We start from the raw sequence: 17,490 nt of genomic DNA on the forward strand, positions 1-17,490 counted from the left end.
GTTCTGCAGGACTGGCGTATAGCAAATGTGGTGCCAATATTCAAAAAGGGCTCTAAAAGTGAACCTGAAAATTATAGGCCAGTAAGTCTAACCTCTATTGTTGGTAAAATATTTGAAGGGTTTCTGAGGGATGTTATTCTGGATTATCTCAATGAGAATAACTGTTTAACTCCATATCAGCATGGGTTTATGAGAAATCGCTCCTGTCAAACCAATCTAATCAGTTTTTGTGAAGAGGTAAGCTATAGGCTGGACCACGGTGAGTCATTGGACGTGGTATATCTCGATTTTTCCAAAGCGTTTTATACCGTGCCGCACAAGAGGTTGGTACACAAAATGAGAATGCTTGGTCTGGGGAAAAATGTGTGTAAATGGGTTAGTAACTGGCTTAGTGATAGAAAGCAGAGGGTGGTTATAAATGGTATAGTCTCTAACTGGGTCGCTGTGACCAGTGGGGCACTGCAGGGGTCGGTATTGGGACCTGTTCTCTTCAACATATTCATTAATGATCTGGTAGAAGGTTTACACAGTAAAATATCGATATTTGCAGATGATACAAAACTATGTAAAGCAGTTAATACAAGATAGTATTCTGCTACAGATGGATCCGGATAAGTTGGAAACTTGGGCTGAAAGGTGGCAGATGAGGTTTAACAATGATAAATGTAAGGTTATACACATGGGAAGAAGGAATCAATATCACCATTACACACTGAACGGGAAACCACTGGGTAAATGTGACAGGGAGAAGGACTTGGGGATCCTAGTTAATGATAAACTTACCTGGAGCAGCCAGTGCCAGGCAGCAGCTGCCAAGGCAAACAGGATCATGGGGTGCATTAAAAGAGGTCTGGATACACATGATGAGAGCATTATACTGCCTCTGTACAAATCCCTAGTTAGACCGCACATGGAGTACTGTGTCCAGTTTTGGGCACCGGTGCTCAGGAAGGATATAATGGAACTAGAGAGAGTACAAAGGAGGGCAACAAAATTAATAAATGGGATGGGATATCTACAATACCCAGATAGATTAGTGAAATTAGGATTATTTAGTCTAGAAAAAAGACGACTGAGGGGCGATCTAATAACCATGTATAAGTATATAAGGGGACAATACAAATATCTCGCTGAGGATCTGTTTATACCAAGGAAGGTGACGGGCACAAGGGGGCATTCTTTGCGTCTGGAGGAGAGAAGGTTTTTCCACCAACATAGAAGAGGATTCTTTACTGTTAGGGCAGTGAGAATCTGGAATTGCTTGCCTGAGGAGGTGGTGATGGCGAACTCAGTCGAGGGGTTCAAGAGAGGCCTGGATGTCTTCCTGGAGCAGAACAATATTGTATCATACAATTATTAGGTTCTGTAGAAGGACGTAGATCTGGGGATTTATTATGATGGAATATAGGCTGAACTGGATGGACAAATGTCTTTCTTCGGCCTTACTATGTTACTATGTTCTGGTGGGAGCAGGGGGACCTTGCATGCCCTGTAGGATTTTAATCTATGACTGCTGTAAGATTGCACTTACTTGCAGGTTGGGGAATACTCGCTTGGCAGCGACAAAAGACACAGCAATACATTTACTCCTCAAAAACTCAACTGGGTTTATTACTCCATAAACCCCAGTGGCAGAAAACACAAAACAACAATCTTCATATCAAGGCAAATCAAAAGTAACAATGTTCACAGCGTCACTCTGTTCCACCAGGACGGTGACCATACACTCTTGGTCGAGTCCAATATTCCGGCTCGCTCTGGAGCCACACTGTGTGGTATTACCTGCTCGTCAGTGCTGCAGGTTTTCCACTGGCAGTACCACACGGGACCTGTTTCTGGTTCTGCAGATCCCTGTCCTCACCTCGTGCTCTTCAGGGCTTAGCACACCCAACACCAAGGTATCTGCCAGGACCTTGCACATAGAACATGCAGGTCCCCTCACTCAGACAGCATACAGGAATGCTCTGTAGTGTCCTGCCTGGACACATGGAAGTCTGTCCACCCTGACAGACTCACCGACACTCACTACCAAGTGCTAACACACCTCCTTTTTGGTAGCCTGTAACCACACCCACAGGTGAGGTAACATCACATGCACTGGTCACATGATCATGACATCACTGCAGGTCCTCAAACTCCTGCAGGGAAAAAGATACAGTGAGCACCCCCACTCAGAGTGAGGTATGTGGGTAGCCAGACACTGTTTCACTATCACATCCATGCACACAATTGCCACACACTCTCACGGCCTCTATACGCCTCCGTGCGCATACTGGGGAGACCATGCAACACCCCTACCTGTTACTTGTGGGGTTGAACATTTGTCTTAACCCAGGGGCCTCGAGACCCGGTACCCAAGTCACCTTGCCCTACCAGTCGAGAGGGCCCTCTCAGTCGGGTTTGGGCATCATGGTCAATCTGGCGTCGCAATCCCCTTGCACCCATACAACCTGTCTGGACTGACTGTTTGTCAACACGTCCGCTACCGGGTCTCCCACCTAAGTCACTCAGCCCTGAGCTAACTGAGACGACACTACATTTGTCTCTTTCATTAGGCCTCTTTCTGTAACCTCTCTGCTGGCCATCTTTTCCATTGTCTTTATGTCCTCTGTTAGCTTCATCCTGAGGACCTTCAGCCCTTAGCGAACCTCTTCGCCTCTCTATCCCGTGAGATGATGCTGGCGGCCATATGTTTTGCATTTTCTGCAGTTCTTTATTGATCTGCTCCCTCTCACGTCTTAGCTGCTCGATTTCTTTTAGGTACGCCACGCGATACCCCAGGAGCATCCGGATATTCTCAAGGCTCTCCATGGACCCGACAACAAGGAATGGAACCATCCCATCTTCACCCATGTCCTGGGCCTCATCATCAGCCGGAATCCTCAGTCTCTTCACACCGGATTTATTCACCATCTCCTGCATCACTCTCCCAAGTCTTCCGATGATTTTCCCCACCAAACTTCCGGGTACCAGGATGACTTCTTCCACAAAGCCTAGCCGTTTTTGAGCTTCTTTCGCAAGCTCCAGACGTCGAGCGGCTTCCTCATTTCTCAACAGGATCATCCGTTTCGTGTGGAGACATTGTAGGTGCATATCCCTCAGGATAGCCACCCGCTTCATTGTGACTTCTTTAGTCAACAAAATCACCAACTGTTCTGTCTCTGGTGCCCAGTGCACACTACATGCTTCCACTGCCTTTTTAAAAGCCTCATGCGCACCCTCACTGGCACATGCACCCCGCACGTCCTCGGGTATCTCCACCACACACTTGAAGAACGAGGTCTCATTTTCTTCATGAACAGATGGCTCCTGGTTTACCTCCGGAACTTCCATCAAGACATCTGTCACGACCGGGCGACTGTGTTGTTCTGCCTTTACTGAGAGCTCTTCTTCAGTTTTACCCTTCTCAACATCCTTTGCCAAGATGGGTATTGGCAGCTCCGCCTTGTTATCACTCGGGAATGACCGCTGTACGTCACGGACTCGTAACTTCTCCTCTGACAGAAGACTTCTTACTGCTTCTCGGAGCACTTCCACATTTTCGCCTAAGGCTTTATTCTCACTGTGCCACGCTGTCAGGTGACCTCTAAGCTCAGAGACGTCCTTCTCCAGCTCATACAACCTGTACTCCGCCATTTGTCTCAGGGCCTTTTCTTGTTCAACATGCCCTTTTAGTGTTTTTAATTCGGCCTGTAAATCTGCCACCATTTCCTTCTCATGAGATAAACCTTAGCGAGTTCCTGGAACCCCTATGCTTCCTTTGCTACAAGCCGAGCCTTGACTGCTGAGAGCTCAGACTCCAGGTGACGCATCTGATCCAGCTGCGCGGAGTTGGCGACTTCCATACTCGCTACCTTCAAACTTTCCTTTGCCAGCTGTTGACAGACTTTTTCACGCTCTTTTTCCAAGCTTTGTACGTGCGCTTCTACCTGGCGAAAGCTGTCGGCTTGCCCTTTCCACATGCACATTTCCTTGGTCAGCTTGTCAACTTTATCCTCTAGTTGTCGGGTGATTGCGGCCGAATTGGACAGCTTCTCCTGCAGGCTCTCTATTTTATTTTGGAGTTGCTCTCCAACTGCGATACCAGCTGTTGGAGCCTTACCACGTCCCTGGGACAGTTTTACATTTCCCACATCCTCGGCTTCTTCAGTGCTGAGTTTTGTCAAGGACAATGTGACTTCTATCTCAGGGACATTATCTTTGTTGTCACCTGTCCCTGTCTCCTTTTTACGTCTCTGGCGACGGGAAAAAGTTTTGCTATTTATATCAGAGTAAGTCTTACTGCCCTCTTTTCTGCTTTTGTCACCGTCTGAATGGGAGTCACCACCACCCGATCGGTCATCCAGGAGCCAGCCGTCTCCATCTAGATAGGTCACATTTACTGGAATGGCTGCCACCGCTATCGTGACTTCAGCCTGTGGAGCTCTTTCGTTACTCTGTGTCAGTACCTCTGGTAGCACAGCGTCAGACTCCGCTCTAGCGCTTGTTACTGGCCATGACATGTCACAGTCTACCCCAGAGTCAGTTTTCTTGGGGTACACGTCAGGTAACACGTCCGTAAGTTGGGCAGACTCCCCACTGGACAACCCGACATCTGACCCTTCAACTTTGGGAGGAATAAATATTTTAAGGTACGCATCCCCACCAGCTGAGAGCCCTCCATTTTCCTGCTGTAAAGAAGCTCCCTTCTCCCACAAGTCTGTGAACAGCCCAGAGTCCCGGCCAATTATCACTGGGCAGGGTAAATTTGGGACTATGGCGACATCATGAATTGCACTGTCCCTTGCCGTCTCGAGGACCACCCTGGCCACTGGATAGCCCTTAGTGTGCCCATGGATGCAGGTGACCCTACCGGGTATTTCGAATCCGTCAGGTGCAACCCTCACTAGAGTCACCGGGCCCCCAGAATCAACCAGTCCGTACATCTCCATCTCATGCATCCACACGGCACACCCCCGTTTCACCAGGTGGATAGTTCACAGCGCATACCGGACACACATAACTTATACGCCCTGGGTACCCATTTGTCTGCGGTAACTCTTTGGGACGCTCCTCCCCCTTTTTGGAAACCACCATTTCCCCAGACCCCAGATTCCACCTCTTTTTGGGCTTCTACCCCACTTCGGGTTACCGCCCCTTTTTGGGACTCCGCCCCCTTTTGGGCAACCATCCCTGTTTGGATCCCCGCCCACTTTTAGGGACACTTTCTTCCCTGGGGTACACACCGTGGACTTCCCCACGGCACTAAGGCCCCAGTTCGCACAGTACACACTATATCCCTGGGCTTGCACTGCCCCTTTAAGAGTCTGCACGGAAAAAGAAAAAAAAAATTTTTTAAATTTTTTTTTTATGTCACTTCACCAGCTCCTGCTGGTTCTGCCACAAATCCCGCTGCAGTCACACACAATCAATATCTCAGGCTGCCGTCCACAAGCCACTGCAGCTTTGCTCCACAAGGCTCTGCACGGCTCCTCCGCCAACTTCGTGGACCCGCCGATCCACAGCCAGCCGCTTGTCAGCTTCGTAACCCCACTGAGTTACAGCCAGACGCAATCTTCGTGGCCCCGCCGAGCCACAGAAGTTAACTCCACACGTGCCTCCTGGTCCGTTGCCCGCATTCGAAGCACCATATGTAAGATTGCACTTACTTGCGGGTTGGGGAATACTCGCTTGGCAGCGACAAAAGACACAGCAATACGTTTTCTCCTCAAAAACTCAACTGGGTTTATTACTCCATAAACCCCAGTGGCAGAAAACACAAAACAACAATCTTCATATCACGGCAAATCAAAGTAACAATGTTCACAGCGTGACTCTGTTCCACCAGGATGGTGACCATACACTCTTGGTCGAGTCCAATATTCCGGCTCGCTCTGGAGCCAAACACACTGTGTGGTATTACCTGCTCGTCAGTGCTGCAGGTTTTCCACTGGCAGTACCACACGGGACCTGTTTCTGGTTCTGCAGATCCCTGTCCTCACCTCGTGCTCTTCAGGGCTTAGCACACCCAACACCGAGGTATCTGCCAGGACCTTGCACATAGAACATGCAGGTCCCCTCACTCAGACAGCATACAGGAATGCTCTGTAGTGTCCTGCCTGGACACATGGAAGTCTGTCCACCCTGACAGACTCACCGACACTCACTACCAAGTGCTAACACACCTCCTTTTGGTAGCCTGTAACCACACCCACAGGTGAGGTAACATCACATGCACTGGTCACATGATCATGACATCACTGCAGGTCCTCAAACTCCTGCAGGGAAAAAGATACAGTGAGCACCCCCACTCAGAGTGAGGTATGTGGGTAGCCAGACACTGTCTCACTATCACATCCATGCACACAATTGCCACGCACTCTCACGGCCTCTATACGCCTCCGTGCGCATACTGGGGAGACCATGCAACATTCCCTACCTGTTACAGGCGTCACTGCATCACACTGCGTAGTGTGTTACTAATGGTAATGTTTGAGACTGTGGTTGCAGCTCTCCTTAGGTCATTGACCAGGCCCACCCATGTAGTTCAGGGCTGATTCCTGACCTCTCAGAATCATTTTTACCAAACAAGGTGAGATCTTGTATGAAGCCCCAGACCAAGGAATATTGACAATCATCTTGTGTTTCTTTCATTTTCTAATAATTATGTGAACAGATGTTGCCTTCTCACCAAAATTCTTGCCTATTGTCCTGTAGCCTATTCCATCCTTGTAAAATGTTGTCCCTGGTGTCCTGAGAAAGCTCTTTGGTCTTGGCCATGGTGAAGAGGTTGGAGTGTAATTGAGTGTATGGACAAGTGTCTTTGATACAGGTAACAAGTTCAAACAGGTGCAATTAATACAGGTAATGAGTGCAGTGTAGGAGTGTAACAGGTGTCTGAGTGCCAGAATTCTTGCTGGTTAGTAGGTGATCAAATACCATATTTTTCAGACTATAAGATGCACTTTTTCACAAAAAACTTTGGGAGGAAATTGGGGGGTGCATCTTATAGTGCAAATGCAGGCTTACTGGGGGGTTGCGGCAGAGGTGTGGCGGTGGGAGGTCTAGAGTGCACCTGAGCAGGGTCCCTTCTTCAGGATACCGGCGGCAGAAATGTGGCGGCGCCGCAGCCCGGTGTCCACGGTGAGCAGATTGCATCACCTGTTTCCCTGCAGCCATCTTCCTGAAGCTTTGGGCAGCTGGAGGTTTAAGGAAAATGGCCGCAGGAGGCCGCGCCTGCGCAGATTGAAATCTTGGCAGCATTCGGCTTCAGAAAAATGGCTGCTGAGCTCTCAATCTTGCAGATATTGTCCTTGGTGGGATTAGAACCCAGGACCCCAGAGATGCAAGGTTGCAGTGCTAACCACTAAGTCACCGTGCAGTTGAAGTTTATCTATGATAAAAATTACAGATCTGTCCATTCTTTGTTGGGAAAACTTGCAAAATTGGCAGTCTCTCAAACACTTATTTTCCCCACTGTATATACAATCTCTGCTTTGAAAAAGTAAACGGGACATGTAATTTCCTTGGATCACAACTTCCTTTGTAATTGGTTTTATATTCTTCTTTATGTGATAGCCTGAGGAAGAAATGAGATCGATTTTGAAAAGCGTTGCTGTCTTTTAATCAATGTTCATTGTTTTCTATACCTTCTCATCCTTGTCTTCATTGTGACAGCGCTCACCACGTTTTCTTTCCTCATTTTTAGCCTCACAATTATTTTAATCAACTGCTCTGTCAGCTTCTATGGATGGAACAGCAGTCTATACAAGGATTAAAACTTCACTACTACTCTCATCAGAGTTGTACCTGACATGACCATGACGAGCAGATTCTGTTTACCTTTCCCTGCTTCTTATCACCAGGACATCACCTAGGAGCCTTCCTTTTTGGTCTTCATGTAATCACTTATGTCTGCTGTGCTCAAGGTTACTGTTATGAGTTTATAATACACAGTGGCTTGCAAAAGTATTCACCACCACCTCCAGCCCCCTTGACATTTTTCGCATTTTGCTACCTCACAACCTGGAATTCTATAGAATGTAATTTTTTGAGAGTTTGTTTCAGTTCATTTAAATATCATGCCTACAACTGTGAATATTTGTTTTCTGTTTTTAGGGAAGCAAACAACAAATGACAAAATGTGTGCAAAACTACTCACCCCACTAAGGCCACTTTCACACTAGCGTCGTACGTTGCACGTCGCAATGCATCGTTTTGCAGGAAAAACGCATCCTGCAAAGTTGTTTGCAGGATGCGTTTTTTCTCCATAGGCTTGTATTAGCGACGCATTGACACATGTCGCAACCGTCGTGCGATGGTTGCTTCGTGTTGTGGCGGACCATCGGCACCAAAAAATGTTGCTTGTAACGTTTTTTGGTGCATTGTGTCCGCCATTTCCGACCACGCATGCGCTGCCGGAACTCCACCCCCTCCTCCCCGCAACTCACAATGGGGCAGCGGATGCGTTGTCATAATGCATCCTCTGCCCCCGTTGTGTTGCATTGTCACAGGATGTGTCGGTACGTCGGCCCGACGCACTGCGACGGGCCGACGCTAGTGTGAAAGTAGCCTTAGTCAGTACTTTGTAGAGCCTCCTTTTGTTGCAATTACAGCTGCAAGTCTCTTGGATAAATCTCTACGAGCTTTACACATCTTGCCAATAGGATTTTTGCCCATTCCTCAAGGCAAAACTGATCCATCCTTTAAGTTAAATGGTTTCTTCTGGTTAATACCAATCCTCAAATCTGACCACAGATTCTCAATTGGATTAAGGTCTGGGCTTTGACTAGGTCACTCCAAAACATTTACACATTTCTCATTAAAACCACTCGAGTGTTGCTTTAGCAGTATGCTTTGGGTCATTGCCTTGTTAGAAGGTGAACCTCCATCCCAGTCTCAAATCACTGACAAACAGGTTTTTCTCAAGAATATCCCTGTATTTTGCACTATACATCTACCCCTAGAATCAGACCATTTTCACTGTCCATACTGCCAAAAAACACTTCCACAGCATGATGCTGCCACCACCATATTTTATCGTAGGGCCGTGGTGATGGTGTCTTGGTGTAATAAGCTGTGTTGCTTTGACGTCAGACATAGTGTTTATCTTCGTGACCAAAAAGTTCAATTTTGGCCTTATCTGACCAATGCACCTTCCTGCATACATTTGGGAGGCTAAGAAGCCTTGCTGGAGCCAAAAGAATTAACCAACACGTTTCGAAGGATCGCATCCTTCTTCCTCCCCGCCTTTTTTCTCTGAGCATCCAGCGACGATGCCGGCCGAGGCGTTTCTGGCTCTGCACGGCACCGTGCATTCACCAGATGGACACCGGAGTGAGTAACATGACTATCTGCGCACTACCTGCGCTTTGAAAAGGACACGCAAGGACCGAATACCTGATCTAACTTTTTGCCAACTAGGTAAGAAATTGGCCTGCTGTAGTTATTTTGCCTACAAAATTAGGTTATATTAGCAGTGCAACTGAGTGCACAGAAATTATGTGAATATATTTTGGACAACCATAGCATTGCATAATGGTAACACCCATTCACAGTATAATCGAGGGACTTGGTAAATATAGTCTCTAGTGGATTTAGTGCCACTCACTCGCAGCACAACAGTGCTTAATAGCTACACCCTCTATTGGATTATCCATGATGCTATGAGGTAGTTAGCTTTATTGAGCTATATAATCACGAGTGGTCGGTTGTGAATATGATTGGTTTGGGCCATAATTGTAGCGCGATACCATATTCTTTTTTTAAAAGAAAATTCCATTCACACAAAATATACTTTCACAAATAACAGAAGTATTCACCACGGTGTGAAGGATGGGGGAAGAAAATAAGGCAGGTAAGGATGAGGAATTTCCAAGCGTACAAACCAAGCAACAGTCCCAAACTCTTCCAGCTCTCCAAACACAGCTCCTCACTTTCCAGGTCCATATAGAAAGTGCTAACTCAGACAAGGATCTGGCCAGAAGAAGGCCTAGCTTTTATAGGAGAGAGGAGTGGCTAACTAAGCACAGCTGAATGCAGGGATTTTCACATGGCCGATTAACCCCTGTCCTGCTGAAATAAAACAAACACATTTAACACACAGGAGAAGTGCTTCTTCTCAGCGGCGAAGCAGGAGCCATCAGACGTTGTGGTCTTTTGGCACTGCTCTGTCGCTTTAACTCTGTGACACTTAACTTTAGCTCAACCATAACTTTACCCCCAACCCTAACTTTAGCTCAACTCACTTTAGCCCAACTCTGACTCTAATGGGAAAATGGAAACAAAAACATGTTTTTATATTATTATTTTTCTCTAAGGGGGTGATAAAGGGGGGTTTCACTTACTGCAACACGGGGGTCGGTAAAAACCGACCCAAATCATGTCTTCTGGGTTCTCAGCTACCCTTGGCAGCCGAGACTGTGGAGAAATTTCAATGCTGTGGGGCGCTATAACCTTAAACCTCAGAGCCGTTAAAAAGCAGATCTGTGGCTTAAGTACCCTTAACTGCCACCGCTAAAAGGCATATTGGCGGTCATTAAGGGGTTAAATGTAACTCATCATTCTCCCCTGCTCGCACCGATCGCCAGCAGAGCAGGGGAGAATGGTGAGAGCTGTGTTCAGCAACTGCAACGCTTCTTCACTGGCGCCCGTCCGTGAGGTACTAAAGGCTACACACATGCAACACGTGTGCCACAAGTATTACACACACGGATACTGACATCTCCGGTACCAGAAATATCAGGAAGCGTGAAAGAGACCTTACAGTGGGTTTTTATTTTTGGCAGCTGTCACATGCTAAATGCTTTTTATTGCAAAAAATAGTTTTTGCATCACCACATTTTGAGAGCTATAAATTTTCCATATTTTGGCCCACAGTCATTTGAGGTCTTGTTTTTTCGGGACAAGCTGACATTTTTATTGGTATCATTTTCAGGCACATGACTTTTTTTGATCACTTTCTATTCCAATTTTTGGGAGACAGAATGAGCAAAAACCAGCAATTCATGAATTTCTTTTGGGGGGGCGTTTATACCGTTCCCCGTGTGGAAAAGTGATAAAGCAGTTTTATTCTTAGGGTCAGTACGATTACAGCGATACCTCATTTATATCTTTTTTTATGTTTTGGCGTTTTTATGTAATAAAAACTATTTTATAGAAAAAAATAATTGTTTTTGCATCACTTTATTCTGACAGCTATAACTTTTTATTTTTTCCCTGATGATGCTGTATGGCAGCTCGCTTTTTGCGGAACAAGATGATGTTTTCAGCAGTACCATGTTTATTTATATCCATGCTTTGCTTTTGATCGCGTGTTATTTCACTTTTTATTTGGCGTTATGATCATAAAGCATTGTTTTTTCCTTTTTTTTTATGGTGTTCACTAAAGGGGTTAACTAGTGGGACAGTTTTATAGATCAGGTCGTTACGGATGTGGCGATTCCAAATATGTGTACTTTTATTGTTGAGATTTTTTTCCTTCAAATATTTAGTGATAATAATAATAATAATAATAATAATAATAATAAGATCAATATTTATTCTATTTTTTAAATATTTTTACAATTATTTAAAAAACTATTTTTTTACTTCATTCTCACTTCTACACTTTGTCCCACTAGGGTTGAGCGAAACGGGTCGGCCAGATTCAGAAGTCGCCGACTTTTGGCAAAGTCGGGTTTCATGAAACCAGACCCGACCCCTGTGTGGGGTCGGCCATGAGGTCGGCGATTTTCTGAACTGGAATCAGAATTCCGATACCGATTCCCGATATGTTTAAGATATCGGGAATCGGTATCGGAATTCAGATTTAAGTGTAAAATAAAGAATAAAAATAAAAAATATTGCTATACTCACCCTCGGACGTGCCCTGGTTGTAACCGGAAGCCTTCCTTCCTAAGAATGAGCGCCTGAAGGACCTTTCGATGACGTCGCGGCTTGTGATTGGTCGCGTGAGCGGTCACATACCTATTAGGAATATACTCACCCTCGGACGCGCCCTGGTTCTAACCCGCAGCCTTCCTTGAAGGACCTTTCGATGACATCGCGGCTTGTGATTGGTCGCGTGATGCCCATGTGACCGCTCACGCGACCAATCACAAGCCGCGATGTCATCGAAAGGTCCTTCAGGCGCTCATTCTTAGGAAGGAAGGCTCCCGATTACAACAAGGGTGCGTCCGAGGGTGAGTATAGCAATATTTTTTATTTTTATTCTTTATTTTACACATTAATATGGATCGCAGGGCCTGAAGGAGAGTTTCCTCTCCTTCAGACCCTGGGAACCATTAGAAACCCAATGCACTGCATTGGGTTTCGTGTTTCGGCCGACCCCGACCCTGACTTTTCTATAGGATCGGCCGATTTCACTCGACCCGACTTTTGAAAAAGTCGGGTTTTGTGAAACCCGACCCGATCCTATAAAAACAAAAGTCGCTCAACCCTATGTCCCACTATGGGACAATCATTTTTGGAAGGCTGATTGCTTCTATGGCATGTAGATGAAACAGCATTCGCATGCTATAGAAGCTGTCAGCGCTGCAATCAGTGCACACTGACCTGAGAGACTTCCTGACATGCACTGCACATGACAGAAAGTTTCTCAGTTCTGGTAACCCGGATGTTGTCATGATGACATCGGGTTACAATGGAAGCAATCAGAACTCCGCGTCACACCTGGGGTCTCCGATACAAAGGCAGAGGGGCTGTCAGCCCTCTACCTGCTCCCGGAATGCTGCGATCGTGTTCGAAAAACATCCTTATGGCAGAGGTGTCTTTCAGCAGAATAATGCTCCCCCATACTGCACAAACTATCCAGAATGATAAAGAATTTGAGGTTTTGACTAGAGATGAGCGAACTTGTTCGGGAAAATGTTTGCCAATCTCAAATTTGGCACGAACATAGCACATTCGAATACGTGTTCAGTTTTCCGAGCATTTTTCCTCAAATATGGCAAAATTCACAGTTCGGTTAATGATAGCATTTCCTCTAATGCTTTTGTTATTAATTTGGCTAGGATAGTGGTGCTGTATGATGAGTGGGGGGGACGTGTTTTATGAGGGGAGGGGGTGTATAGGTTAGAGGAGCTGCAGAGTGTAATTATTATTTATTTATTTTTTTTAACTTAATGTGTGTACGTTCCAGCAGCCAGTTAGGGCACAGAAACCTTCCACATCGTCCAGACATAAGGGCTTCTAAAGTAACATGTCCCTCTCCATAGAAAAAGCGGACATGTTGTTTTGCTAGTGCCATTTTCTCAGTGTAACAGCGCAGACAGGCTTCTCCTGCTGCAAGTTTTCATATATAGGTGCTTCTCACAAAATTAGTATATCATCAAAAAGTTAATTTATTTCAGTTCTTCAATACAAAAACTGAAACTCATTATATAGAGATATTACAGAGTGATCTATTTCAAGTGTTTTTTTCTGTTAATATTTATGATTATGGCTTACGCTCAATGAAAACTCAAAAGTCATTAATTATCTCAGTAATTTAGAATACTTTATAAGACCAGCCTGAAAAATGATTTTAAAATCCGAAATGTTGGCCTACTGAAACATATGTTCAGTAAATGCACTCAATACTTGTACCGACTCCTTTTGCATCAATTACTGCATCAATGTGGCATGGCATGGAGGTGTTCAGACGGTGACACTGCTGAGGTGTTATGGAAGCCCAGGTTGCTTTGATAGCAGCCTTCAGCTCGTCTGCATTGTTGGGTCTGGTGTCTCTCATTTTCCTCTCTTGACAATACTCCATAGATTCTCTCTGGGATTAAGGTCAGGCGAGTTTGCTGGTCAATCAAGCACAGTGATACTGTTGTTTTTAAACCAGATATTGGTACTTTTGGCTGTGTGAACAGGTGCCAAGTCCTGATAGAGAATTAAATTTCTATCTCCAAAAAGCTTGTCGGCATAGGTAAGCATGAAGTGCTCTAAAATTTCCTGGTAGATGGCTGTGCTGACTTTGGTTTTGATAAAACACAGTGGACCTACACCAGCAGATGACATGGCTCCTCAAACCATCACTGATTGCAGAAACTTCACACTAGACCTCAATCAGCTTGGATTGCATGCCTTTCCACTCTTCCTCCAGACTCCGTGACCTTGATTTCCAAATGAAATGCAAAATTTACTTTCATCTGAAAACAACACCTTGGACCACTGAACAACAATTCAGTTCATTTCCTTCTTGGCCCAGGTAAGACAACTCTCATTGTCTATTGGTCATGAGTGGCTTGACACAAGGAATGCAACACTTGTAGCCCATGCCTGGACACGCCTCTGTGATGGTGGCTCTTGAAGCATTGACTCAAGCAGCAGTCCACGCCTTGTGAATCTCCCCCCAATTTTTGAATGGCCTTTTCTTAATCCTTTCAAGGATAAGGATATCTTGTGGCTTGTGTACCTTTTTCTACCATTTTTTTTCTTTTTTTACTTTTTTATATTTTAATTTTGTGAGAATTACTTGTAGGCTTGGTGTTTGATCTGTACATGAATTAGGTGGTAATGTTATGGAAAGTTCTACTGAACAAACACTGTCTCATCCTATCCAAAGACAATTGACAATATTCTGTTACTGGATGGGCTACTCGACTCCCTTTTCTTGTAGATGAGGGTCAAAAAGAGCATGTGCTCCAGTGGATGGCAAGCACTGCATTAAGTGGCCTCTTCTCCTTTTCCTTCACCTTAACATCACACACCGTACAATTCTCAGAGGTGGAACCCCAATTACCCTAGTTTCTCCCCGCGTCACAAATTCTAATTGCCCATCTGAATGTGGAGAACCACAGATGGGCTAGTCTGCAGAGCTGTTCACACATTGTATACCATAAGCATTAAAGGTTTGCTCTCAAGAATCACAGAATCTGGAGGACGAAAGCATCTGCACCAATGTCCAAAATTTTTTCCTGTTGGATCCCGGACTGGATGAAGTAGAGTCCCAACAGAATCCAGATCCTCATCACCAGATGTTAACCCCTGGCGTGGAGGTGATACTGATGATACTCAGATACCTGAGGTGCATGCGGACTGTACTGTGCTGTCAGGGAAAGAAGAGGAGGAGGGTGTGTAGCGGGGTCTACCAAGCTGGGGTACCTCTTTCAGTACCACCCCGTGTTTCAGGAGGTCCCCTCTGCTTTTGCTGGATTCCGAATGAAGGACGCTGGCTGTAATTCCTTGATTACGTGAGAGCATATAAAAGCTGGCTGCTACCCCACGTATTTCCAGTCTCAAAGAACTCACTTTATTTACAGCACACAGAATATATAACAGATACACAGGGCAGGCCAATAGAAAAAGCAGGCCAGACATACATTACAATAGCCGCAGGGGGCCGGAGCCTGCTGGTATTTACTGTGGGAATTACAAAGGTGGGGGGAGGTCAGAAGGAGAATATCTTGTCCTCTCTGCCCAGGGTCGCAGCCTGTGGACTGATGCATTTCACATGGAACCTATTATACATAATATATACTGCATAACATTCTTGGTGCTGGGGGATTCTGTAACACGGCTCCCCTTTTCAGTGACGCAATCGGCATACACAGTCTGATCCTTAACGGATCGGTTTGGGGATGAAAGAAGTTTATTGGGTTGGTACAAGTTCCGTTTGTCGACTTAGACCATCGGCGTTACCATTTTGCTTGCCGGGTCTGTAGTGGATGGTGAAGTCCAGAGGTTGTAGCGCTAAACTGCACAGCAGTAATCTGGCGTTGTCTCCGGAGACCCGATTAAGCCAGACTAGGGGATTATGGTCCGTTAGGAGGGAAAACTGTCATCCATACAAATATGGTTGTAACTTTTTGAGTGCCCATACTATTGCCAGGCACTCCTCGATGGCCGCATAGCTCACTTCACAGGGCAGTAGTTTCCGACTCAGGTAAGCTACCTGGTGTTCTTGGCCGTCCGGCCCGACTTGGCTTAGTACTGCCCCCAATCCAAACATAGAAGCGTCTGTGTGAACAAGGAAACGTTTAGTTGGATCGGGTGCGGCCAATACAGGGGTATTGGTGAGGGCGTCCTTTAGCTGGCGGAAGGCTTCCTCACACTCTGGGATCAAGGTTACCTGGCGGGGTTGGTACTTACGGGTCAGATCACGCTGCTGTAATTGGGAACGAATTTCCTGTAATACCCCGCTGTCCCTAGAAACGCCATGACCTGGGTTTTAGTGCGTGGGGTGGGCCATTTGGCTATGGCCTCAATCTTGGCTGGTTCTGGTGTCTGTTTCCCACTTCCCAACCAATGCCCTAAATACTGAACCTCTGCTTTGCCCACGTGACACTTGTTTGGGTTCAGGGTGATTCCGGCCTTGTGGATCCTGTCTAATACTGTCTCTAGGTGACTTAGATGCTCTTCCCATGTCGCACTGTAGATGGCGATGTCATCCAGGTAGGCACACGCATAGTCCTGGAGACCATCCAGAAGCCGGTCAGCCAGCCTCTGGAAGGTCGCCGGGGCAGTCTTCATCCCGAATGGATTGACTTTTTAGACGTCACTCTGGAGATCGACATGGCTACATATCCAGACTGACTTCTTTCGAAAACCAACCTTTGTCATTGCTTTGATTTGTGCAGATTCGGCACATAACCCTTCCACTATCAGACCTGTCCCGGTCGGACAGTTCCTGAGGATGAGACGGATCTGCTCTGGATGAAGCTGCTCCTCCTATACATAAAACAACTCGGCACAGACGGCAACAACCGTGGCACACGCTGCAAACACGTTTCCTGCAGCGGTGCTCCAGGTGCGCAGAACGTCTGTGGAGAAAATCTAATCAACCCGAAGATTTCATCCATTATAAGTTCATGCTAAAGACATACAATTCTGCCCTTCACCTCTCCAAACAAACCTACTTCAACACCCTCATCACCTCCCTGTCCAATAACCCTAAACGTCTCTTTGACACGTTCCAGTCCCTACTCAACCCAAGAGAGCAGGCCCCAACCACGGATCTCCGTGCTGACGATCTGGCCAATTACTTCAAAGAAAAAATTGACCACATTCGACAGGAAATCATCTCCCAATCTCTTCATACCATGCACTGTCCTCCCTCCCCCACTGCATCTAGTTCACTCTCTGACTTTGAAGCAGTTACAGAAGAAGAAGTAAGCAGGCTCCTTGCATCTTCGCGCCCGACCACTTGCACCAGTGACCCCATTCCGTCACATCTCCTCCAGTCCCTTTCCCCGGCTATCACCTCTCACCTAACAAAAATATTCAACCTTTCCCTCACTTCCGGTATTTTTCCCTCCTCATTTAAGCATGCCATCATACATCCATTACTTAAAAAACCATCCCTCGATCAAAACTGTGCCGCTAATTATAGACCTGTCTCTAATCTTCCCTTCATCTCTAAACTCCTCGAACGCCTGGTCCACTCCCGTCTTACCCGCTATCTCTCAGATAACTCTCTTCTCGACCCTCTTCAATCTGGCTTCCGCTCTTTACACTCTACTGAAACTGCCCTCATTAAAGTCTCTAATGACCTACTAACAGCTAAATCTAATGGTCACTACT

This window comes from Ranitomeya imitator, chromosome 5, assembly GCF_032444005.1.
Source record: "Ranitomeya imitator isolate aRanImi1 chromosome 5, aRanImi1.pri, whole genome shotgun sequence".
NCBI classification, from domain to species: domain Eukaryota; kingdom Metazoa; phylum Chordata; class Amphibia; order Anura; family Dendrobatidae; genus Ranitomeya; species Ranitomeya imitator.